Raw genomic sequence first — 27649 nt, 5'->3', positions numbered from 1 at the left:
TACCATCACCACCACCCGGAGTCGTGTCTGGGGAACCTTTTGGGGTGACATGCGTTGGTCTCAGTGCCTTAGAGGTTATACCCTCTTCGGTTGTCACAAAATCCCTATGGAGTAGACTGATCATTGGCTGGTATTATAATCACCCCTTTGTTGACAAATAAGCCAAATGAGCACAACAGCTGTCACTTGCCTGGTAAGTAGCAGGCAGAAACAAGATCAGAACCCAGGCATTCCCACTTCGGAGTCAACCTTCATTGAGGGCAAAGAGCAGATACTCTGAAATAGGCAAGGATATATTGCAGGAAGTCTTAATCTTTAATTAGTATGATTGTTGTTATTATTACTATCATTATTTTACTGTTCTTCGAACTCCTTTAGAGCTAAGGAAAAAAAAAAGTCAATGAAATGGGAAAAGAGGATGTTAGCTGCTTAAGACTTCCCTTTTGTAAATCCCCGTTCCTCCTTACTGCGTGAGGATCTAATTTTATTTATGCTTCCTGAATGCAGCCAAACAGCAGGGACTGCCGGGATTTGGGCTCTGGCGGGAGATGGCAAACAGAGCTTTTGTTTTGATCTCACTGCTTAGGTTAATGCATCCTGATTCCTGCACAGGCTGTTTCCCAGGATGCTGTTATTCCACTGTCTGCTGGGGAAGCAAATGTCCCCGTGAAAATGAATTAAATGCAGCAGTATTTACAAATCTTGAGTCAGATTTCCATCCTGTCCAACAGGATGAGAATTTGACCCATTATTTACACTAGTAAGCTGAGAATGACATCAAAAGCTCTCTTATTAACTGCAGGGTAGATAATGACTTAAGTGGCTTTAATCTAGACATGTGCTTTACAATAGAAAAGTGCATCTGCTCCTTCCACAGAGGAGTAAAGAAACAGCATTTATGTCTCTACTTAACGGACAGGATACCTAATTCCAAGCCTTGTCACTAATCATCCGTGGATCCCACACTGCTATGGTCTCACTTAGACATTTGGCTTGCATTGGAGAAAAGGGAGACATGTACAAGTCCAGGGAGAGACAGAGACCTGAGCGGAGGCAGGGGCACTTTGAATGCCTGGAAGCGGGGCGAGGGGCGGTGCAGTGCTCCTCACAGAGCCTGGGAAAACAGGTGTGGTCTCCTTGCTCTCAGCGCCCCCTTTTCTCCTGAGATGCACCCTACCTCCACAGCTGCAGGTACACCCATTCCTGATCATCTCAGATAGGGATGCTGTAAGAACTGATGACAGAGAAAAGGGGGAGGATCCTTTTCCTGAGGCAAAACTGTCTTATCTTTGCTGCCACTCATGTTATGACTTTATTCTAGAATCTGTTTTTTTCTGGGCCCCAGCAAAGTGGGGTGAGAAGCATCTGAGCTCTGGAGCCAAAAAGTCTGGGAGGTGAGGTCCCAGCCCCATAACTTGCCAGCTGTATGGCTTCACGGTCAAGTCATGAACTGGTCTGACTCTTCATTTCCTCATCTGTAAAATGGGTACATCCTTCCTACCGATGTTAATCAGCCTCACCCCCTTCATCTATTTGAACTAAGCCCAATTCTCTGAGCATATAACAAATTTACTGGAGTTTAGCCGTGCAGAATTTGTAGGCTCCTTAAAAAAATAACAGTTTGCTTGAGATAAAATTCAGGTATCATAAAGTCGACGTTTTGAAAGTGAGCGATTCAGGATTTCTTTTAGTGTGTCTGCAGAGTTGAGCATCAGTCCACCACAGCCTAGATCTAGAACATCTTCATCACCCCCTAGACGCAAACTCCTAGCCACGAGCAGCTGCTCTATTTAGAACATAGTTTGCTAATCAACATCTTGCACTTCTTCAAGCTCTTTGAAATCTCGGAGGCCCACACTGCATTACTCCTGGACTTGTAATCAGCACCAAAGTGTCAGGCGTTTGATGTGTACCCCTCGGGGGCTCCCAGATTGACAGCTGGAATCTCTCCAGCCCTTCCAAATAGATGGTATATTCGTGGAGTTCAAAGGCCGGGATTCCTGCATTTTCTGTTCCCCCAGCTCCTCTGCTCAGGTGGAGGTGCTTGGTAAACGCGTGGCTTCTGACTGATTGGCCAATCTTCACTTCTTCTGAAGACCAGCGTGTTTGTCATCTCCACGCTTCCCCGAATGCCAAAGCCTCCGCAAGCTGTCATGTTCCATGATTATTCTCCCCAAAGCATGTGCTGTTAATTTTTCATCTTAATGAACTGTCCAGTCGAGTTTAGCAACGGGAATAGTGATAGAAGCACAGGAAGAACGTCTTCTGCCGTGTTATTGTCAGAAAGCTTCTCCCTCCAACACCGGCGCATAATTGAAATAAACTATCTCAATGGCGACAAATACCATTTGTCAAGAAGGATGCGGAGTAAGTGCTATTTCAAAAATTCATACTAACGAGCTTTATAAACATGGATTATTGGAATGTTCTTCTGATTGATACCTGCTCAAGCATTTAAGTGCCTGGCTATTATTCTCTGTGTTTGCTTGAGTGAAACCACTTTGGGTACCGAACTACATGTCAGCCCTAATTTTCCAGAGTATTACGGATGCACATTCTCTCCTGATGGGAGATGGGTCAGGCAAGCCGGAGCAGGCCCAAAAGGCCTGTGTTAATGCACAGATGCACACACGGGGAAGCCATTATGCAGCTGTTGGCCTCCCAAGAGTGGAGTGCTCCAGGAACGGACGTCACTCAAATCCGACGGATGGCCCAGGAGGGACACAGAGAGAGAATGAGGGGAAGAGAGATGTGTCTGAAAATTCTGTTCAACTCAGCAGCATGGAGGAAACCAAGCGCCACCCCTCCGTTGAAAACAGACACCCTGACCGTTATATTCCTGTTAACCCATCAAGGAAACATTTGGAACTTTGTCCTTCACTTAAGAAATACTGCCTGAGAGGCGCCCTGGGTGGCTCAGTGGGTTAAAGCCTCTGTCTTCAGCTTAGGTCATGATCCCAGGGTCCTGTGATCGAGTCCCGCATCGGGCTTTCTGCTCTGCAGGGAGCCTGCTTCCTCCTCTTTCTCTCTCTGCCTGCCTCTCTGCCTACTTGTGATCTCTGTCTGTCAAATAAATAAATAAATAATCTTTTTAAAAAAAGAAAAGAAAAGAAAAGAAATACTGCCTGAACGGCGACTAGTGTGAACGGCCCCGCTTGGTGTTGAGGCCATGACGTGGACCCCGCAGACGACGTCTGTGAAACACTGGGGCTGAGAATCTCATTGAGAAAAAGGACAGTAAAAAAGAAAACCCACGAAAGAAAAAAGCATTCACAGATGGTGATGGCTGTTTTAAAGGGTTAGACAGAACGATGAAATATGGAATGAGTGGGCGTGGGTGGCAGGTGAGGTGCCGGCATGGGGAACAGCCTCCGGTAGGTGGGGGTTGATGGGGGGCGGTGAGTAGTAGATTTAATCTGGGTCCTGAATGATGACAAGGGGCCAGGCACGGGAAGAGACTCGGACTCCGCGGACACAAAGGGCCAAGCCCTGCAGGCTGGAAAGGGCTGAGCCAGTTCAAGAGACAGCAAGTACGCAGTGTAGCTGAGTGGACCAGGCAGGGACGTAGAGGTAGGGAGGGAGCACGTAGGGGCAGCACTGATAGCGCAGTTAGGGTCTGCATTTGTTCTGATTGAGATGGAGGTCATGAGCTATTTTTAAGGAATGATGAAGGGCCATGGAGATCACTCTCCAAGCCCTTACTCCACTCGGCTACAAATTAAACCCAGCCCTGCCTCCCCTCCGTCTTTTCAATTCAGCTCCTGGTCCTGACCTTGATTCCTGCAGGCCTTCTTGTGTGCATCTCTGACCTCTCTCTCGATACCCTGGGCGGCCACCGCAGCCCCAGTTCTCCTGTTCCAGCTCCTGCCCCTCACCTAGACCTCACTCCGGGCCCTCTGAAAGGGCCAAGCGAAGGGAGCGGAGGAGTCTGATCGTGGATAAAGAGAAGGCCATTCCCACATTCTTGCAAGCAGGATTTATTCCGCACAGCAATCAGCAGAGCTCAATGGGAAACTTCTCTTGTCCTCCACCTAAGCTCAGGGGCAGCCAGAAAGCTCTGGCAGAAGCACGATTTCAGTGCAGAAACAGGATTAAAATCTGTCTTCAGAGTCGAAGTAATTTGAGTTCCATGTCACGAGAGGTCCTTTTCTGTCTTGCTTCCTACTGTATCTTGGTGCTGAGCTGGTGCTAAGCATCCAGTGAATACACACTCGGTGAAAACAATGAAGGCACAAATGAATCTGGTGTATTCATGCAGACAATGAGAGGGCTGGCTGCAAAATATTCCATAGAGTTTCTGGCAAGTTAAGTTCTCTGAGATGGGGTTTCATGTGGGGATGCTCATTCTGGGCTGCCCTCGAGAAGAATATGAGGGAAGGGAAGCAGGAGTGGGCAGAGGGAGAAGGTGAGTTGGGGGAGCGTGGGGGCTGGCCACAGCCTCAGGTAACCCTGCGCGGTGCTCTGGGCTAGGAAGGCCCTTCACAATGATCTTGAGCAGAATCACAATGGCCAAACCCCTACTGATTCAGTCATCAGATGTGGGCTTCCCCAGGAGGGGCTATGATCTTGGCCGGAATGGCCACGTGAGGCAAGTCCAGAAGGGGCTGAGAGCTGCAGGTTCTCTACCAACAGTATGTCACTAGCTGGGACTACCAGTCCTCCAGGGAAGAGAAGACGGGGGAGGGCACCGCAGCGTGGATTCTCTACCTACGCTGAGATCCACTGTGTCTTACAGGTCCTAGTATGGGAAAGGAAGGGGCGGTAGTTTGGATTGGAAAGTCTGCAGTGTGAGGGCAACAGCAGGTGTCCTCGGGGAAAAGGAGGCTTAGCATCGTGGTTCGCACCACACACTGGGTGGGACCCTGAGCAGGAGACAGCTCTGTGTCCTAGACTCTGCTGTAAGCTCTCTGAGCCTCTATTTATTCTCCCAGAGAGTAAGACGGAGACCGTCCATGCACAGGGGTCGATGTGGGGAGCACAAGGAAGGGCTGTACAGATGGTGGGAAGAGAAGACGTTGTCCCTTTTGAAAATGGACTTGAGACAGTGGGCCCTGTCTTATCTGGGAACGCCAGTCAAAACTCTGAGCAGCACAGGGTCCAGGAGGACGGAGACCACGTCTCCTTCCTGCGAAGGCCTGTTCAGCAAGTGTGCACACATACCCCACACACTGTGATAGAAGACCTGGCATTAAACATCCAGATTCTAGCCTCAAAGATCCTGCAGACTTGTAGACAGCCAAATAGCAATGAGGTCACAGAGGAATGCCGCACCGACTTCTCCATTAGGCACTATGCCTGGGGTCCCTAACACTTTAGGGACTCACAGGAACGTTTTTGTGCCTGCTTATTTTTTTTTAATTGAGGTATAATTGACATATAACATTATATTAGTTCCAGGTGTACAATATAATAATTGATATTTTTTTTATATAGGATAATGATCACCACACTAAATCTGCTTATCATCTGTCACTACACACAGCTGTATTTTTTTTTCTTGGGATGAGAACTTTCAAGAACTTTCAAATATGCAATACAATATTACTAACTATAGTCACTGTGCTGTACATTCCATACCCTGGGCTTATTTATTTTATACTAAGGGAACTTTCTACCTTTGGGTTGCCTTCCACCAATTTTGCCCACCTCCCACCCCCTCCCACCCTCACCAATCTGTTCTCTGCACCTATGAATTTGGTTTTACTTGTTTTTTTCCCCCCTTATGACTCTACATATAAGTGAGATCATATGGTATTTGTCTTTCTCTGACATATTTCTTTTAGCATAATGCCCTCAAGGTCCATCCATTTGGTGCAAATGGCAAGATTTCCTTTTTTATGGCTGAGTAATATTCCATCGTGTGTGTGTCTCTGTGCGCAACACATTGTCTTGACTGTCTATGGACATTCAGGCTGCTTCCATGTCCTGGCTATTGTAAATAATGCTGCAATGAACATGGGGGCACATCTATCTATTCAAGGTAGCATTTTTGTTCCCTTTGGGTAAATACCCAGGAGTGGAATTAATGGATCATAGCTTAGTTCTATTGTTAATTTTCTGAGGGACCTCCATTTATATCCCACCAAGGGTTCCCTTTGCTCCATATCCTCACATACCAGTTGTAATTTCTTTTAAAGTCAGAAGGGAAATTAATTGGATTTTCAGGGTAAAAGATTATATTCATCTTTATACCAAAGCAGTCATAGAATATATATATTTTTTTATGGTAAAAGGAGATCTTGAAGGTGAAGGTGCCTGGGGCCCATGAAAGGCATGTTGAGACCCCCAAGGGCCAAGGCACTCAGGGGAAAGAAGTGACCTGTTTCCCAGGGCCAGGGAACGTCATCCAAAGACAATTTTTCTCTGCACAACCAGAGAAATGGGGGGCAGAGAAGGAAAACTTGTGCAAAGGAATCGGGAGGGAAGCATCCCAGTGAGGTGCTGGGCTGCCAGCAGTAAGCTGTGGACTGGAAGGAGGGTAAGGGGGGGGGGGTGACACGGGGGCTCCAGGAGACGACAGGGAGTGGAGGCTGGATCCTGGCAGTCTTACAAGCAAAGCAACCTGTCATTTATCCTACGAGGGACCATGCTTTTCTGAAGCTTAAGTTATCCTGCAAGGGACCAGTGGTCTTCTGAAGCTTAAGGTTTTAGACTTAAGCAACTTGATATGATTTGGATTTTGGAGAAATCCTGCAGCAGCTTGGAGGAGAAAACTGGGGAAGCAGGCGTAGAGCTGGATGAGCTCCTAGGAGCTGGAGTGCCCGCCGCTCTGGCCGGTCCCCTATGAGCCCGGACTGCCTTTGCAGGTTCCGCTCCAACCCTTGAGGCCAATGAAACCACACTAGTGATCAAGGCTTTTGCTTTCTTTGCCCAAAGCCTGATGTAAACGGGGTAGGGACAATGAGTAACAATCCTCCTGGGTCCATTTTTCAAGTGGAGATTCTGAAGTGAAACTGGGGAGTGCTGGGAGGTCCCAAACAGTACCTGTTAAGGACAGGAACACAGTTCTTGGGGAAACTTACTAGACATTCATTTAGAGAGGCACCTTCTCACCCTGCCCTTCCTTCCAAGTCTATGGCTGGAATTTTTACAATTTATTTTCTTTATAAAAAAAAAATGTATAAGAACTGTTGCTGTGGCAACCTAACAGCATTTGGAATATGTACTTAGAGTCTAAAATTCAGAGCCTCTTGAAAAGATGAACTCACTGGCCCCTCCACAATTTTTCTAAAGCTTCCAAATAGAGGCATCTGCCAGGTGTCAGGCTACAGCCGTCTAGATCCTCAGCAGACACAATTAATTGGTGGCAGATTTTAGTATGGCTTGTTACCTTTCCTCCTCTGCACTCTCAAACTTCCTTGAGCTCTGAGTCCCCCACAGGGCACAGGGTAATTTGGGTTAGTAGCCTCCGGAGGAAATGGTGATTCTCTGGCTTCGGAATCACAGGAGGCCAGGAAGGGCTGACAGGCAACGGCCTGATTTTTTTTGTCCTGAAACAGTGGGAGCAGCTGAATCTCCCTGATGGAACATAAGGAAATAGGTAGACTTAGAGGGAGGTCAAGAGGACAACCCCCCAGCCCCCCCCACCTCCGGCATATGAGTTCCATTAAAATAGGAACAACAATGGTCTTATTCACAGGGGCACATGTTGGAATTAGGACAGAGCAAACAGTCAATAGATAACGTGTTTAATGTATGAATGAATGAGTGGATGAGCAGGAAGCCACTCCTTAGAGATTCTACCCCATCCCTTTCAGGTTTGCCGGCTTTCTTCAGCTGCGGTATGCCTGTATGTCCGCCACCCCACAGATGACCATCACAGTCTGCAAAGAGTATGCACAGGCCTTGCCACAAAGCATGAAAGAGTATCACGGAGGCTTTCAGTCATTATTTGATGAGTGAATGAATGGATACTTGAAAACGATCCTCCTAGGCCCAGAGCCCTTGACTGCAAAGCCATTCCACACTGTCTTCTTGGGTTACTTCCTGCCCGTCACAGCGTTCAAAGTCCCTCTCATGTAGAATACAAACCCTCCCTTGCCATGAGATGCCCAGAGGAAACGCAGAGATAACTTGAGCAGTGCTCAGGAGCTTTGATCTTTGAAAGGAGGGAATCCTACACCAGCCTTTGGGGTGGCCCTGTTGAAGCTGACAAATAGAACAGAAGAGTCACTATCTGAATGGCCGGTTGTCGGAAATGAAGTGATCAGATTTTACCAGGGCTGTGTGTTCCCACCCTGGACCACTGGGTCCAGAAGGTAAGTGGGGAACGCATGCTCCCCGGCCCGAGAGACACTCACCTCTTGCCGAGGGAGCACTTGACAAGACAGGGCAAAACCTTTCCCCAAACTGAGCACGAGGTGGGTATCAAGCAGCGCAAAGAAGGGCCCTTCTAGACATCTCCATCCTGAAGGGGGATTTGCTGCTCTTGGCACATTAGAGCGACTGACATGGAGTGGATATGTTCTAGATTTCAGCGTGTACCTGGGTTGGCTCAGGAAGGAAGGGCTCTGGAGCTCTCTGGGTAACTGACATCCAGGCTGTACCTTAATTACGGATTAAATCTGTACAACCATTGCATGGAGCATGGCAAAATGATTTAAAAAAATCAGTCATTTCAGATGAAGGGTTTATAAGAAGTCATTGTGTTATTTTTACAACTTTCTGCAGGTTTGTAATTTTTCTTAATTTTAAAAAAGTTTAAAATCCTTGGAGCGTGAGTAAAACGAATAAGGGAAAGCACTTAATGAAGTATTCTTTTTCTAGGACAGTGTGCAAAACAGTGTCTATAGTTAGATACCCATGTACAGATGTGGAGAAAGTGACTCTGTGGATACGTGTGGTTGTAACTATCCAGAAAATCTCTGGACAGTCACGTAGGAATCCAAAAATAGCAGTTGCCTCCGTGGCAGGAAATTCATGGATGAGATGATAGGCACTGAAGGAGTCTGAATTCTCTGTAGAACTTTTATCACCTTCTGAATTTCATACCCTCTTCATCTATTTAACTGTCTTATCGACTTACAGATAATAAATAAAACAAACCACCCAGTCACGACAAAGAGTGGCTCGAGAACTTCCGTACTGCTCTCTCTCTCTCTCTTTCCAACTTCTGGACTGCAACATACTTCCTGATCTTTTCCAGTAACCTCCTACTCATGCATTGTGTCTACACACACGGGTCACCTCCCCACTGAAGCTTCTCCTGATTTCCTCTATCAGAGTCAGGCCCCCACCCCTGTGCTCCTATGGAAGCCTAGACCTGTCTAGAAGGAGCGAGCACCATGGTTGTCAGCCAGCTTGGCTCCATCACAAGAAGGAAGGGCCTTCAAAGGCATGACTTCAGTTCCACTGCTGTAACCCCAGACGGGCGTACACTTGGCCCACGGTGTTAGCTCCAGTATCTCGTTCAATGACTAAAACAAGAACAGTTCTCGAGAGATGGCTGGGAAGTGAACAGACCCAGCACTCTCTTCGCTTCTCCCGACGTGTTCGCTCTCGCTCAGTGTTACACACCGAGCTGCGTACTAGTGCATTCGCCAGAAGCTGCTAGGACTTCCTTATAAGCCGAGTGGAGATTTAGGACATGGCCATACTAAAAAAATTCTACTAGAATTGCCCTCAAACTTCGCTAAGACTGGAAGGCAAAACAGAAGACCCAGGAGAGTTAGGGCTCAGAGGAGAGACCCTGGCTCTACCCATTGCTAGTCACGTGTCCCTCAGCAGGCGGACTGTACTCTCCCCGACCCTCAGGGTCCGCATCGATGAAAGAACCATGATGACTGCACACACCACTCAAAGTTCTGGTGGCGTCCAGCCCGATCATGGATGGAAAGCGCGGACATGCGCGTTCAGTCTCCGCTCTCACTGTTCTTATCGGGAGTGGCCTCTGCGTGTTGTTCATCATTAGTTAAATAAAGTGAGATGAAAGAGCCACCACTATGGCTGCCGTGTGTGTCTTCGATACGGATTCGGGCAAAGACAGGGCCCTCGTGCTGCCCGGCTTCCTGTAATTCTTCATCGACAGCGGGACTGCCAGTCACATTATACACACCGACGATCTGCAGAGGAGTCAGCGAGTGGACTGAGCGTCTATTTTTTTTATCCAAGTGACACCAGCTAAAGACAGATACTTGGCCTCTTTCTCCACAGTGGCCTACATCCCGAAATAGGAAATGTGCATTCACAGACAGACCCAGCAGGCTAGGGGGTTGGAAGACAGGCTGCCAGCATTTCAGACTGTCAGCGACAAAGCAGAGCTCGCTGGAGACTTCAGCATAGATGAGCTGCACCCCCTCCCCTTCAAAGTGGCTTTTTGGGATTGATTTTTATGCAAATGAAAGATATTGGGTGACTTGGGACCACTGGCCCCTGCCCATGATCACTCAGCAGAATCACCATGTGTGGAAGATTTTATGAATATAAGGGCAAATCTTTTTCACTTGAAGACATTCCTATCTGTGCCCCAGTGCCCTACTCTAAAAGCCCAGTGGGGCAACAAGGCTGAGAAGCCGTAGTCTGTGGCCAACCCAGGCACGTCCTCCCCTGCGCTGCGGATGGACCCAAGGGAAAGGTGTGCCAGGGACAGAGTTCTAGTGGATCTCCTCGGAGGTCAGCCGGAGAGCTGATCTTGCGAGCCCGAACAACTTCCCTACCATTTGTTAAAAGCCTCTCTCTCTTTTTTTCTCTCTTCTTTACCCCATCACTCTCTTTTTCCTTCTTGTTTGGGTTTTGAGCACTTTATACAGAGCAACTTGACTGTTAGCTCCTCGAGGAAAAGGGAAGTGCCCTTCTGACTCTTGCTGTGTGAACCGCACACCAAGGTACTTTCCAAAAACGCGGCCCTTGGAGCACCGGGGTGTGTCCGTGGGGTAAGCATTTGCCTTTGGCTGGGGTCCTGATACCAGGGTCCTGGGATTGAGCCTCCTGGAATCAAGCCTCATGTCAGGCTCTATGCTCAGCCGGGAGCCTGCTTCTCTCTCTCCCTCTGCCGCTCCCTGATTGTGCATACAATCTTTCGCTGTCTGTCAGATAAATAAATAAATTCTTTAAGAAAAAGAAGAAGAAGAAGAAGAAAAGAAACGCTGTTATTGTGAACTGAAGGGGGAATCAAGAATCTGAGACTGCAGCCTAAGTTGTTGGTTAATTTTGTTTTGTTCTTCCAAAACCTTACAGTATAATCATGAACAAGTCTTCCCTTTCTTCAAGGGAAAAAAAAAAAACAAAAAACAAAAAACAAAAAAAACCAACAGCAAAAAAAAACCTCTCTGTAAAACAAGAATATTTGCCTGAAAGATCAAACAGCCATTCTGTCTGTACCATGCTGTGTGTGTGTGTTTCAAGGGTGTTAGAAGCATTAGAATAGTTTTTCTTCTCCTCCTTGGAAAAAGCTATGCAGAACTCTTCTAACTAGGCATTCTTAATTTCTAAGTAGGAAAAAAAAAAAAAAAACCAAATAACAAAACTAACATGTTTCCTAGAAGATAAATCCAAGTACTTTCTATTTAGCTTCTGACTCTGCTTCATTGATACCTCATTCTAATTGTCCCTATTATCTAGAAAAATAGGAAATGTCAGTTGCGTGTTCTACTGAAGAATTCACAAGGCTAATGAAATGAAGAGACCCATTTGGCTTGGCAGCAATGAGATGATCGCCACTCTCAGACATGTCTACAGGAGAGCTACGTCTCATCTGCTGAACCAGGCTTCAGAGCAAATGAGAGCTACGTCTCATCTGCTGAACCAGGCTTCAGAGCAAATGAGTGCAAAATATGCTAATTTGAGAGGAACCAGTCAGACACTCCAGATCTTATGGGTGTCTCTGAAGGGACGTGCCGCTCTGCTCCCTGAAGAGCGTTCTCATTCGTCGGTTTATTCTGTAACAAGCATGGACCAGAGCACCGGAGAAAGAGTTCGGGGAGCTCCCCGAATTGAAATTGTGTTCTCAAACAGATTCACATTCACATGGGAGGGTACAACACCTGGAAAATCACCAAAGATTTACGAGTCTAGTCACAGGGGACGACCACTTCTGTCACAGAAGTTTGCGTGGGAGGCAGGGAAAAAGGCCTGCCTCCTGGACAGGTACTGACTTGTTGGTTTGTTTTTTTCGTCCCTAACAGAGCAGATTCATTCAGGGCTAAGAGAAAAGAGGGGAGTGGTTAAATCTATCAGCTTTAGCTAAAATCAGACTTCTCAAAGATAAAAATTTCCGAGGATAAAAACTATGCCAATATGGCCATAGACGAGTTACCTATCTTTTCTAAGACTCAGTTTTCTCACTTAGCAAATCTTGGACATTTAGAGTACCCACTCCAGTAGGTTTTTGCAAGGATTGTGGGATGTGATGCCTTTCAATATCTTATTTCCCTGATGTGTACTAAGCACTCAATAAGTACCCTGATGTGTACTAAGCACTGCCATTATTATGACTTTTCTCTGTTGTAACATTAGCTCCCCTTCTCATATTCTATTCAAAATATACTTAAAAGTCGCTATTGATATGTTTGATAACTATGTTTTGAGAACCTACATTGGGCCAGATACAGTGGTTGCCACTAGGAATACAGTGCTCCCCCAAATAAGCCCTGCCCTCCAGGGCTAGAACCTCCAGGTCTAGCCAGGAAGATATGTAATTAAATAAACAGTTATAACCCTCTGTCGAAATCACAATAGATCACATAACCTCTGACTACCCATGTGTTGTCTAGGAAACACCCATAGCTCAGTTTTCAGGGATTGGAGAGAATTCCTTAAAGATAGTGAGGTCCAAGCTAAGATATAAGTGAGTAAGAGTTGGCTTGTGAAGAGAGAGTGCGACCATGGGGCATTGGGGAAGTGACAGGTGTGCCCTATAGTGGATCCCACAATGGATGTGTCTAGGCAGGGCTGGGTTTGCAGAGAGAATGGCTCAGAGATGAGTCTGGACAGCAAAATAGTGGCCTTATCCCTGAAGGGGTCCTAGACACTTACTAAGGAATCAGATCTCTGACACCAAAAAGATTAAGGGGGAAAGTAACATACTGCCTGGATGTAGGGACACTCTTTAGCATTTGTATGGAAGGCATATCATGCTGGAGAAGAAGTAACCCCAGAGACAAAATGACCTGTCCGGCGGCAATTGGGATAACTTTGGAGAAAGAGGATCAGGCTAATGTTTGGAGGATGACAGTAAGTGGGGAAGAGAGAAATAAAAAAAAGTAATTTCAGAGATCATCAGAGTAGCACCAGTAGGAATCAACAGGAATAAACTGCCATTGGCAGTAAGGGACTGATTGAGAGACGTGTGGCACCCCTTCCATGTTTCTGATCCCACTGAGTTTTGATGCTACCCTGAAATTTGACACACAGGACAAAGTGAGGGTTGAGAGGAGAAAACCGTGAGTTGTATTTGGCCTCTGCATTTAAGGCTCCTGGTGGACTACCCCATGGAGAGGAGCCATAGACCTATGGACAGATGGATCTAGAACCCTAAAATGTAGGGAGTCATGCCCCTAGAATTGATTCTTGCGTTTCTATCTGGATATTTGGGTGTCCTATAAAAATAGCTCTAGTTACTACTGAGAAGATAGAGGAGATCAATGGAGTCATAAAATCCTAAAATTTTAGAACTGTTAATGACCCTAGGTCCAGCTACCCTGTGGCCCAGAAAAGAGCTCATTAATCTCAGGGCATATGAGTGGCAGAGTGGGCCTCGCAGCTGAAATCAGCCTTTTGGCTTATGATCTTGCAGTCTGCCTTTTGAGGTCTGAAAGGTTCAGCCTCCTGGCCATGGGATATAAGTCACCTTGTTCTTATTTATAGAATTCTCTTCAAAAGAAGAAAAGGAGGAAAAGGCAACATGTCAATTATCTTAGTCCTCCCAGCTGAGTCTTTGCTAAAGAATGCCTTTCAGTTCCTTCTTTCTCCTCTGACTTTTCTATAGTCATCCCTCCCCCTCAAAAACCCAAACAACAACAAAAATGATCAACCTTGTACTGGTACGTAACAGGTGTTCAGTAAAGAGAACCCAAGAACAACAAGGAATAATCACATCCCTCAAAGCCCAAATAAGTAGGCCAACTTCCTTCTCAGACGCTGCTTTCCATTTAGTGCAGATTTAAGCAAAGGCAGGTTGGAGGGAGGGGCCAGTTGGCGGTCACTTCCATGCCTACAGTCATTGTATAGTCAAGTAGCTCCATCTTACCTTCTTCACCCATTGGATACCTGCTGCCAATTTCTATAACACACTCCACCCATCTGATTGGTCACTCAACAAAGGACAACTGGAACAAGCACCCCGGGGTCGCTGAGCCGAAAATATAGGGATTTCTGCAAAAAGAAAAAGGATTGCTATTAAACAGAGGTAACATGAGTCAATGAAATGACACACTCCTAGACTCCTAGATACTGGGGACACACAGTTGTGTAGATAGACATCTCCCTTAGAGGAGAATAGTCCAGGCGTGGAGAGAAAGATGTAAACTAATTGTCACACTTGTGTGAATAGTGGAAAAAACTTGCCATGGGTTTAGAGCTACCAAAAGGTGATGTGACTCACTATATATGTGTTTTTGGTATTTTGATAAAAAGATAAAGCAGCCATCCATCCAACTTCTTGCACCACTCTACGGATGTCACATTCAAACCCGTAGTGGGGATGTCAACTCTTGGAGCCAGTTTCTGAGAAAACGCTCATTCTAAGTCCAAAGTAGGTACCTTCCCTCTGCAAGGGAGAACACTGTTCTGCAGCTGCCAGAGCCTCGTGGAATGACAGTCTCAAGGGCAAAGAGTGACAGGGGTGGTGGCGGTGATAGGAGATGTCATCCCTACACCAGCAGAGCTGAGCCCTGGGCTGACAGAGCCTCAATTCTTCATCAAGACTACATTTCTCTCCGCCCCCTCCTGCACCACAGCACACTCTGGATTTCTGCGTGGGGGCTGTGTTCTGCCTGGATTCTGGTCGGATTCATCTTCATATCTCCCAAAGTGTCTAACACATTCCCTAGCCCAGAGCAGCTGTTCAATGTAGAGCTGTTCAGTGAATGAAGAGAGGAATACGGAGGGTCTGAACAGCTGTCGCCTTCAAAAACTGAGGCACTGAACCAGGGAACACGGTAGTTGGCACCGCTCTAACACAACGGCGTAAAGGATTTCTTGAACGTCCTTCATCTCTAGGGCTTCTACCTTCTAGGATCAACCCAGCCTGCATTAAGAAATGAAACAGCTTCTGGGGCACCTGGGTCACTCAGTCAGTTAAGCGTCTGACTTGGTTTCAGCTCAAGTCATGACCTCAGGGTTGTGAGACTGAGCCCCATGTTAGGCTCTGCGCTCAGGGGTGTCTACTTGGAATTCTGTCCCCTTCCCCCGCCCCCTCTCTCTGTTCCTTCCCCTCCTTGCTTTCTCTCTCTCTCTCTCAAATAAATAAAATATTTAAAAGAAATAACTGAGATAGCTTCTTATTTGACTTTATTTATTATGCTTCCTTTTTGTTTCCAAATACACTTTTCCTCATCTCATCTTGGTTCCCTCCGACAGCTCCTCCTTACACACCATGCCTTCCACAAACACCACCACCAACAGCAGGAAGCAAAAACCCTTCTTGGTGAAGGACTGAAATAAATTATAAATCTCAAATGTGCCCATCACATCTTGATTTGGTGACTAGCAAAAACAAGAAAATGTCGTACTATGTGCTATGCCCAGGATGTTGAGGACAGAATAGCTATGGGGCTATTCCCAGATGAACGTGGAGTCAGAGAAAAATCCACATGGACAAGTCATAGAACACATAATTGATGAAGAACCCTACTTTGCAACCATATTACATGTTGAACTAGTCTCCAAAAATGACTCCCTCCCAAATGAACCATACTCCCCAGATATCCATGCCCCAGGTCTCTTTCTATGTGGATCTGAGCTGTCCTTGGGTCACCAATGAAACAAAGCAAAGGGACACTCTGTGATTTCAGAAGCTGAGTCATAAGAAACCTTGTAGCCTGTCTTGTGCTCTTGGAAGGCTTCGTCTGGGAGAAGTCAGCTGTCATGTCAAGTCTGAACACTCTAGACCAGCATACTGTGAGACAGCTCCAGGCAGCCATGTGGAGAAGCTGCATGGATAGAAAGAGACATGCCCCGCCATATCTCTCTCTTCCAGGCACCCAAGCTGAGGTGCCAGATGGTGAGCAAAGATGCCATTTTGGACATCCAACTCAGTCAGACCTTCCTGCGATCAGCCATCTGACTACACAGCGTGAGAGACCCCACGTTAAAACCACCCAGATGATTTCACTAAACTCAACTATAAAAGGTAATGGTGAATTGTGATAACCTGCTAAATTGGGGACAGTATGCTACTCAGCAGGGGATATCTAGTACGCTGTAAATGGAACAGACATCTGTCCCCGGCCTCACCAATGTCTATCACCACTCTGGTTGTCATAAGCCCACCTGGGTATCTCACCCCACTATTCAAAGGCTAAGACTTCTGCCCAAGGGGTGCAGCCAATAACAGCCAAGGTGAGACCTAAATTCAGCAGTGCAGGCATGAGAGCCTGTGCTCCCTCTCTCTGCATTCCCCGGTATCCAGTCAGTTAATGACACAGCCGTAGCTGTTGTAGCCAGTGTGCTTTTCAAAGTTCTCAAATCCATAAAAATTAATTAAACTCCCACTTTGCCTCGAATTGTTTACCTCCCTGCAAAATATCCCCTATAAAACTCCTTTCACCAAAAGCCCGCACAGACAATTAAGAGCTTTGGAAGGAAAGCAAAAAGAACTGGGTGAATTGTCTATGCATTCCGATGACTGCAAACATTTGAGGTAGGTTCTGTGGAAAATGTTGGTATACAACTGCACCGTTCTTCTTAGAAAAGAAAACAATGACATAAGGAATCTTAGCCGTTTCTGTGCTTTCAGCAGAGTGGATGGGAAGAGAGCTTGTTGGGTCTGAGGGCTCTGTGCGTGTATGTTGCCCGTCTTCTCTTTCTGCACTGGGGTTCCTGCTTGGAATGTTCATCTTCCCTCTTCTCTCATGACTCCCCAAGACCTGGAATCCTGTGTTCCCTTCTGAGCCATGGAAATCCAACCTAGCCCCATGGCATCTACCCCTACCTACTCTCAGAGTCTCCCCTTCCTTTCTCAAGGCCTGTGTGCCATGACTGAGCTGCTCCCAGTATAAGTCATGCCTTCTACCAGCTCTCTCTAGAGCTGCACTGAGCCTCCCAGGGGTATAGACACATCATGCCATCGATGACTGCAGTGAGATCGAGAAATCACGGGAAAGAACACTGTGAAGCCCAGGGTATCAAGCAGGATGAAGAAATCCTCAATGAGCCTCCAAAGAGCAAGGAGAAAAGCCAGGGAAGGGCGGGGGTGTGATTGTGGCAGGTATCTTCTGCTGAGCTCTGAGCGCTTAGTACACGCAAGTCCATAGGCTTCCCTTGGGCTCCCGAGTCACACTGCTGTCCCTTCTCTGAGGATCTCTGCTCCAAATCAAGTGCCTCGACTTGTCGATGTACATGGATGGGTCATCTTCAAGAATGTGGACTTCAGCCACGCCAGCCATGGGCTAAGACCATTGTTCAGAGAACAAGGACAACAACCACGTGTGGTTCTTGGGTTCGGGGAGGGTCAGGGCTGAATGTTTACGTGCGTTCGATGAGAACAGTCCCCACCTCAGTGACTCTATCAACAGGATCCTGGGACACTTCCTGTGCATGCAATGCTGGGGTAGGTAGAGCATGGGGTAGGGGATGGGGCGGGCGGGTGAAAAGGGAAAGAGCTGTCACTGAGGGGAGCAGGGAAGCCCAAGGACACAGCGACAGCTCCATTTTACAGATGAAGAAGCCAGCTAAGCCATAAGTGCCCAGTGCCCAGAGCAAGGAAACAGCCTGACCGGACTGGATCACCAGCGAGCAAACGGAGACTCCTCTCCTGCCAGATTTAAGAGCCCAGAGTGAGACCTGCTTCCTGGGGTAAATCATGCCTATCCCTCTAATACATTAGCCCAGAAATATTTTACTTTTTTAAAAAAATATATTTATTTATTTGAGAGTCAGGAGGAGAGAGAGGGGGAGAGAGAGAGAGAGAGAGAGCATGAGCATGGCAGGTCAGAGGGAGAAGTCTGCCCCGCTGAGCAGGGAGCCCAGTGTGGGGGTGGGGGGCGGGGACTCCAGGATCATGACCTGAGCCAAAGGCAGTCGCTTAACCAACTGAGCCACCCAGGCGCTCAGCAAATTGTTTATTTGCTTAAACAATACAACAGGGAATTTCCAGTACTTTGGTAGGGAGCTGACAGAAACAAACTATGATTAAATAGATTACTATTAAATAAACAAATGAAATACCAGGTTTCTGGGACTGTCATGTTGCGGCAAAGAAGTCAAGCAAAGACCATATGCTTTTCTGTTGTACTGGAAAGACCGCATCATTTTGGTGATGTTGCTGTGTCTGTTTCTTGCTCTGTGGCTGGGAGAAGGGGCAGCAGCTGGTCGCTGACTCCGGGCACCCTGGAGTCAGGGCCAGCTAGAACAGGGGCTTCTTCCTATGGTACATGTCACGTGTCCCTGACATTGCTGACGGGATGATCACACCCAATTAATAGACATCAAGGGTGTTTCTCTCTCCTGTCATTGCCAAAGTTTCCAAACCATATGGTGAAACACATCTTGTAACACAGGTTTATAGATTTTGAATTTTTTTTTTTGGAAAGAAATGAGGGTGGGTGAGGAGCAGTCAGCTATCAAATGTGAGGAGACATTCGATGTAAAATCCATGCTTGGCACCTTCCGAGCTAGTCTGACTTGGGGTAAGTACGAATTCCCTGAGTCTCTGTTTCCTCACTAGAAAATGGGGGTAAGAACAACTATTTTGCGGGATGACTGTCAAGAACGGTGATAATAAACACACTACCCCCACTTGGGGTTGGCACTCAATAATCAGTAGCTGTGATTGCGAAGGTACAAATCGTGCCTGATTTAAAACTTAGTTTTACTTTCTATGGTATATTTGCTATTCACAACGCCCTCTGGGAGAAGTACAAGCGTCTATTCAGAGCTTGTATTCATGTATTCGGTATCTATCATATATCACACATACTGAGTATTAATCTGTAAGCATTTCCCCTATCAGTCTTTTTCAGATGAAGAAGCTATGCCTCAAAGAAATCCGGGGATCCCTCAAAGTTCACGGGCTCAGCTTGGACTTCTGCTCCGGCTGAATGTGAAGGGCTCTCAGCTGCCCATAGCTCATGCCTTCCTGCAAAATCTCCAGGGGCCGACTCTGCACCGCCTGCACGGGGATGACCCCCCACGTCTGACCGTAAGTCCAAGAAAACATCCGAAAAGACGTCCTGGGCTCCAAATGGATTTGACACAGCGGCCCTTTAAATCAAACTCTTAACACGATTATCTTTATTTCTCTTTAGCAGTTTTTCTAAGTAAGCCATGCCTTTGGAGGCCCCTAATACAAAGTGACAACCTTCACCGTTTTTCCAAAGCGCCGATGGACGGGCGTAGAGAGAGTCCATTGTCACCATGGTAATTACCGCACAATACCTGGCGGTCAATGGACAGTTAGGAGGCTCAGGCAGCGGCTGAATCCGGCATTGTCCGGGCCCGATAAAAAGATTAGAAGCCCTGAAAAGCCGGGGAGCAGGATCTCACAGCTCTTTCGCTGGGCCCTGAAAGGACCATTGTGCTACCACCATAAATTCTGGGTTCTCCGGGCACTTGACAACTGAAGCTGGGGACAATAGAATTCTTGTGTCCAACAAAACACTCCTTGTCCAATGCCAGTCTTATCAGCCGCATTTACAAATGTCTTTCGTTGTACCCAAATAATTCCCTATTAGAAGGACTATTGGGAGCAGAACTAAATAAATATTCACAGCCTTTGTAATATCGTTGGGAAATGAATAAACAAACTGTCATCTAGCATATGAGCAAGCCTCCTGCTACTCTACATTTTATCCCTATTTCTTGCCCAAATGATGTGGTCGGTCCTTTCGATTTCTCTCCGTTAACATAGCAACAGTCGTTGATGCTGGAAGCTCCGGTTTTATTGGCCACCTACTACATACCCCCCATATACATGGCCTTGGTGCTTCTACATGCAATTTTCTTTTCATTAGTCTTGCCCACAGCCCTGGCAGGGGCTTGTTTTACTTGGTTCCTGCCTCCTAGAAGAGAAGGAACCAAAGCTTACCCAATGCACCAAAGCTAGCTGATCATAAAATAAGAATTCAAACATAGGTTTCCCCAGATCCTAAGGCTCTGCCTTCCCGCTATGCCTTGGTGGTTTCTTTCCTGAATAAAAAAGGAATAAAACCTCAGAATAAGGGGGAAATCTAAGCACATCTACCATAAAAGTCACAAATATACATGGGGTCTGTTTATATACTGTTATAGAACCTGAGAACACTGACAATAGAAGTAAAATAAAGAGGCTTTCTTCAAGAGAGTATATTTTATTTTGCCCTAGAATGCCAGCAATTTTACATTTTAACCTTTTGAGGGGAAGGAGAGGTGTCAAGCAAGCAAAAATAAACACAACCCAGCTTCCGGAAGGTTTCAGGGATGTCCGTTACAGCCAGCGGGTAAAGTTCTAGAAAGAATCGCTGGGATACACAAAGCAAGCAGAGTGCCTGCATTCACAAATGCCCAGAACCTTTATGTCTCTTCCTGCAGTTTATTTTGCTTATCTATCTTCTTGTTGTGAACGAATACATATCTCAGCCTTTGACAGCAATGCACACGAAAAGACAGAAACTCCTTTCTTGATGGAAGCACTTCCTAGAAGGACAACAATCTTTACGTTTAAAAAAAAAAAAAAAAGAAGAAGAAGAAAAGAAACGAAAATCTGACAATATGGAAACTCTAAATGGTTCCCTGTCGGGTCAGGAGAGGTCTGTGCTGGTTAACACAGCTTCTGCTTTTCTCCCTGGTCTGCTCCCAGCCTTATCTCCTGCCCAGGTAAGGCTTGCTCTTCCCTGATCTCAGCAGGCCGTGCACCTCTGTGCCTCTCCATTTCTTCCCCCAGGGAGAGCTCCTTTTTATGATGTCTGTCTGCCCCCTCCAATGTTGCATCCAAGGAAACATTGAGCTTCTCGAAGACAGAAAGATGAGATGTAATATCTTACACTCATTTTTGTCTGGCCTGGGTCAGTACCAGGCCAACCCTCTACAGAGCCTGGCTTATTGGACAAATAGATGAATGGCTTATTGGACAAATAGATGAATGGTACTGGTTAAATGGAGAACAACCATAAAACTGTATTTTTAAAATTTTTTAAATGAAAATCTACCTGTTTTATCTACTTGGTGTCAAAGTACACCAAGTAGATATATTTTGTATATTCGTATAATTTGTAATTTTTTTTTTAAGGACTGTAATGATGTCCTCACTTGGCCCAAATGACGCAGCCTTGAGCTGTTTTCGTTAGTTTTCTAAAGCAGTTAATATCTATACCTAAAAATAGATTATCATTTTGCAAACAATTGGCTATTAACAAGACTGGGTAACCAATAGGTTCTTCCTGACTGACTGATGGTAAATCCATGTGTTTGTGTAAGAACTGAGTTTGAAAAATGTGATCGATATTTCCCAAATACTTCAGATGCCAAGTGAAGCATTTAATCATCTTTGAGGATTTAAGGGCACGGTTATAGTCATGTACACACGATGAGAACTATTTCAGCTCTTCTATACCCCCGGGAGCCAGGTGTTCTGTAGACACAAGTTAATCCAAGCCAGCAAAGATGATTTCTAACGTTTACTGAGAGGTTGTCATGTGCTAGGTCCTGGGCTAAGTGTGTATACATACACACACACACACACACACACACACACATATATATATATATGAAATACAAAAAAAAAATATATATATATATATACACATATATGAAACAATCTTATACATCAGGTACTATGATTTTTTTTATTTCATAACTAGGAAATCGATAAGAAAGGTGGAGTAAATTTGCCCTCATTCACAGAGCTATAAAGCACTGAAGCCAGGATTTGGACATAAGAGTTTAAACCAAAGCAATTCATCCAAGAGCCATACTCAGCTGTTCTCTGCAGACGTAAATTAGAGCACTAATTTAGAGAAGTAGTCCAGTGATTTTTTTCTTTTTTTTTAAGTGACCAGTGACTAGATCACTTTACCAGACTACTGAATTATCCAGGGAGAGAGAGAGCGAGAGAGAAAGGGCAACCACGGACGAGACCCCTCCAAAGAAATGATGAACAGTATCTAACTGAAGGTCTAAGAATTAATAAATCATGGATTATCAACATTGGGGAACTTCCATACAGCCAAGAAATCAACGCATTTGAAAAATGCCTTAATCATAGAGTCAAAGAAATATTCACACATACACACACACACACACAGAGCAGTTTTTGCTGATTGATGGAAGGAGTCACAATTTGCTATTACCTCTCAAGGGAAGAAAGCAAGCCCCGCTGTCCACAGCCGTGGGAACGGGTGACGTTATAATAGGAGAGCATTCTCTCTGGGGCCATTTTGCTTGGCAAGAAACAAAAACAAGTTTCCTCCAAATCAAGCCAGATTGCCCTTTTGCAATGTACAATTAAGCTAAGGAAAAAGAATGCTATTTACCTCTTCGGAGACCCTGATCCTTAAGATAGAAAGTGGACACACGGATAATGTTCCTAAGCATCACAAAGGAAAAAGCCTGTGTGTTTTCTTGCCCGTTGCATATCTATTGCTACAAGGGCCACACTAAGGGCGCCCAGTTAGCTTTGGAACAGTCGAGCTAGGGAATGAAGAACTGTGTCCCAGATCCCGAGGTCTTACCTATGTACGAGCGTTTCGGAAGGCCCACAGTGGGTGATGACTTAGAATTTTCTTCAGGCACAAATGCGAATTTGGCTACAGAGGGGCTGACACGAGCCAGCGAGTGAGTCTAGGCACTCTGCTTCCTCACTGTGCCTCATTAAGTTCAGCGGATTCATTCAGGGGCGGCAGGGGAAGCAGGCCATTAAAATGTCTCAGTTATAGCTTGCTGCTCTTTATTGGTGGAATAAAATTCTTCACTTGTATGCACAAATTTGGACATTCCTGAAGATCTGGGGAAAACTCACCTGCCAATATCAAGAAATCAGCATCCCCACAGAAAGCTTTATCTAGGCTGTTCCCCCAGAACTCACCTCCCAGACTCCTAGATGCACATGCACCCTCAAGGTTCCACATCTTGCCTTCTTTTGTTTTCATCTTTTTTTTTTTTTTACTACTCAAATAATTACAAATAAAGTCTACTTTTACTAATTCCATTGATAAGAACCAAGAATAATGACAAAAATAGCATTATCAACAGCTGTGTAGAGTTGGGTCATCTTTCTAGACTGGGTTTGGGTCCATGGTAGGGAAGTGACAGGCAAATGTCCTATTAATAGTACTTGAATCGGAGGCTCTGGGACATCTTCCATTGAAATGTTCACTTATTAAATGTCTATCTTAGGGCACCTGGGTGTCTCAGTGGGTTAAAGCCTCTGCCTTCAGCTCAGGTCATGATCCCAGGGTCCTGGGATCGAGCCCCACATCGGGCTCTCTGCTCAGCAGGGAGCCTGCTTCCCTTCTTCTTTCTCTGGCTGCCTCTCTGCCTATTTGTGATCTTTGTCAAATAAATAAAAAAATCTTTAAAAGAAAATGTCTATCTTATGACTTCATCCAAGAAAACCAGGCTGGATTTTGAAGCAAGTTTGTTTTTTTTTTTAATACCTTCTTGGCTTTGATATCTGTAATTGTCTGATACTGTAAATGTGTAAAGCTACACCCACACACACACCACACATACACACAATTCACTTCGTGGTTGCTCATCTCTGGAAATACTTTAAACATGTTTCCTACCTGACAACTTACAAAATCAAGTTTGACATCAGGTACTGGGTTGGATTTGATGGTCACTAAGTTTCTTTCCTTTTCTGAGTCTACAGAATTCTATAATCGGAATAATCAGTTCCCTCACTGAAAGCAGCCTGCCATCCTCCTGCAGAACTCAGAGCACCCCAGGGGATCCCTGAGCTAGAGAGATCTCTAGGAACCATTCCCTCTCTAATGGTCTTTTATGGGCCCAAGCTGGCACCATAATGAAGACCATCTCTATGAGGACGCTTCATGTGCAGAAGACTGTCAGGATACAGTCTCCCTTTAGGGGTCTCCCCTTTAGCTGCTGGGGTGGCTATAAGCAGATACAGCTAGGCTTCATAATCCTTGACCAGATGATCTGGTCACCTCGCAGAAAGACAGAACACCCTGTCCAGGGGCCAAACCAAGTGGTTATGTCAGTAATCAAATGGAGGGAGAGCCAAGCAAGGGAGTTAGATGGAAGTAAGCATTGCCTCTACCGGGGGGGTGGAATTCAGGTCCGGCAGGCACATTCCCACTTGGGAACCAGTTTTATCGCTAGGACTCTTACCTATAAAATAGATATTCTTTGGACCCATGAGATAATGTGCACAAATTATGCTGTTGTTGCTGGCACAAATTTACTTTTCATTAAATATTATTAGTCAGCATCACCAGGATCAAAAATTTATCAGTTTTCAGCTATAAGGACTTGATATAAAGAAATATTAAAGAAATAAGTGTAGTGCCTGACATGATAGGATTCCCACAAATTACTACAATTATTTTTGGCATTAAATGACTATGAGTCAGGATGTAGGCAATTCTCTTTCAATCCAGATCTCCACAAAGAGAGTCTCCATTTATAGTAATTCCCGAACAAACCTCTCTTTTTAGAAAAGGTAATCTCAGGTTCAGAGAAGATTCAATTATACTGTTTCTTTTAGCTATATCAATTTTGGGGCTACTCTCCATTTATCAAAAGCAGTGCTAGTCTATCATCAAGGATAGCTTGCTTCAAAAATATTTAAGAAAAACAGAATCAAAAGAAAATATTAAGTAAATAACTGTGTGGGTGGTTCCTCAATATTTTGAAGAAAACCATGAATGACTCAATGATTATTTTACAGATGGAGATGCTGAGGCCCCAAGTGGGCAGAGGAGAGCCCAGCAGACCCTGCTCCGGCAGCGCATGTCTCTGCAGCATCCGCCCCCATACCTCGTGCTGGGCAGGTGTGGTCAAAACTGTGAGGAAGGACTCTGACCCTCTCCCAAAGGCAGAAATGAAATTCAAAGGAAGTGACTAAGGTCAGTCCAGACCTGGTGACGGAGGCGGGAGCAGAGTCTAGTAGCTCTCCAGGAATCTAGGTCTTCATGGAGAAGAAACTAGGTTGAAAACCCACAGGGCACAGACTCTACCTCTGGACTCTCCCTATCATTCAGTGCACTCATTTTACAAATACCCAGTTTTATTCCAAAGGAAGTTGAAGGGGCTGCCTGCCAAGATGTAGACACTACGGAAACATGAAGCACCGCCTTCCATAGTAAAAGTGAGGAAAGGAGCAATGACGGCGTGAAATCGTGATCTGAATGAAGGTTCATACGCAGAGCTCGGGCAGAGAAGTCATATCCCTCTCGGGGCTGTGTCACACAATGGGACAAGGACACACAACCAGGCACAGGGATTCTGAGCCCACGAAGACAAAACTGGTCTTCAGTTCCATTCCAGAGACCGATGCCAGACAGTTCCTCAGCCCATGGTTCCCACCACCCTGACCTTGCCTCTGGCAGCTGACACACACCCTTAGTGTACGCATCGTAGAACCAGAATAGATGGCAGCTTCCAGCAGCACCAGCACAGTGAGGATTCTGAGTCTCCAGCAGGTGAGGGAAGGAGGTGGGGGAGGGGTGAGAAACATCTTCTTCCCAGGAGGACATGGGGACCAGCCCATCCTCCACATGCTGCTCCGTGCTTTCTCTGAACCACGGGTCTGCTTGGCCTGCCCCAGATTTCAAAACACTGAAGGGCTCCTGGGTCTGGTCTCCTCTGCGTTGGATAATAACCAAGCCTTGCTTTGTTCTGGGTCCTCTGCTCAAATGGTAACATCCATTACCTCTATGGGAAAGTGGGGAGACCTGAGACACAGAGAATGGGTAACAAGCCAGGTACCCCCTTGTCAGGGTGAAAACCCAGGTACCCCCGACTACACTCTGACTTCTGTCCCTTTTCATCACTTTCCTTTCCCCCAGGGCCGGACCTTCAGTAGGGAGCCAGCAGGCCTTCAGCCTCACCTGGAGCAGCTTCTTCCCAGAATGACTTTTGCTCAACTTACCATAATGCCTCACACCTCCCAACTTTTTGCTCCTACTTTTGCCTTTGCACAGAATGCACATTCTCCTTCTCTTCTTCAAGAATGTTCCCTGTCCTTTAAGGCCCTGGCCAAGTTATTTCCTCCCAATAACCCACCTTCTTTTTTCAACATCACACACACACACACACACACACATACACACACACACACACTCCCTCTCTCTCTCTCTCAAATCATCACAGCATCATCTCTTATCAACCACTCATCAGGTCAATCAATGTTTCTTGCGCATCTACTACGTGCCAGATACAGGTGAAGTCATTAGAGTAGGAGACAGGGTTGCTTTCCCTGCAGAGTGTTCATCCCGCGGTAGCGTTAGAAAATGAACAGAAGAATAAACAGCCAACAACTAGTAATAGAGGACACAGAAAATTTAAAAAGGTTAATGAAACAGAGATGGATCATGACTTTTTCCTCAGTCAGCGCATGCAGGCCAGCTCAGAGTGGATGCTCAGGGTTTGATAGGATGAGAGGCAACACAGCAGCTTACGATCATCATTAGTCCCTCAGGCCTCAAGGCCCCCGACACCTTGTGGTTCTAGGGAATCGTGTTCCCAGCCATCTGCCTGCCACCCCAAACCCCATGAGCTGGTGAAAAGCAGAAAGTCTGTCTTCACATTGGTTACAGCTCCTAGAGCACTTACTATGCAATCGTCTGCATTTACAGCAAACCTTAACCACAGAGACCCAGTCTTGAAGATGGAGGGACATCACAGATCCCAAGACAGTCTTCCCGGGTACCCCAGAGGTGACGGCAGGAGCTATGGTAAGTGAGGCCAGGATGGGGAGGTTCTGGGATCCCCACCGTCTTCCTACTTCTTCTCAGTCCACAGCTATGTTTTATCCACTTTATACATATTAGGGTTTGGGGTCAGATTTTATTTACAAAAATCTGAATGAAATCTACGGAATCAAGACAGAGGAAAATAGAACTAGTCAATCTAAGAGTTAAACGGCTCCTTTGAACTCTTACAGAAACTCATGTGAACAGATGTGCACATTAAGATATGGACAGATGTATACCACTACAGACAGACGGCTAGACAGTGACAGAACACACAGGTGAAGTGAAGGGATGGCATACGAGGGGCTGGGGTACCAGAGTGTGGGAAGAGGACAGTAGAGCAGTAGTGGGATATGCTGTCAAGGGAGGCAGAAGCCTTCCTAGCTCCACTGATCTCTCACTGGAACTCGGCCTTCTTGGAAATCTGACCCTTCATTCATTTATTCTTCCTCTCACATATTTAGTTGTGACATGTAGAGTATTTGTAAGTGCCGTCTCCTTGCAGAGAGAACGGAATGGGATTGAGGGGCCAGGTTAGGGTAAAACAGAGGAAAGGAGGGAGGGATAAGGAAGAAGAGAAGGAAGGAGAGTGGATATAAGCGCAAGGTAAAGCAGCCAGGTGAGCAGGAGGTCCCGAA

General features: G+C 46.0%; 1 protein-coding gene across 1 annotated transcript in view; it reads right to left on the bottom strand.

Moving 5' to 3' along the window:
• Positions 1 to 27649, bottom strand: part of CDH11 (cadherin 11) — a 148303-nt gene that overhangs the window by 70958 nt on the left and 49696 nt on the right. The window contains exon 2 of the mRNA XM_082712175.1: positions 14186 to 14310. The gene's annotated coding sequence lies outside the window, so the exon portion shown is untranslated. The remainder of the gene's footprint in view (positions 1 to 14185; positions 14311 to 27649) is intronic.

This window comes from Mustela nivalis, assembly GCF_964662115.1.
Source record: "Mustela nivalis genome assembly, chromosome: 18".
Classification (NCBI taxonomy): Eukaryota; Metazoa; Chordata; class Mammalia; order Carnivora; family Mustelidae; genus Mustela; species Mustela nivalis.
This window is presented reverse-complemented; position numbering and strand designations above follow the sequence as displayed.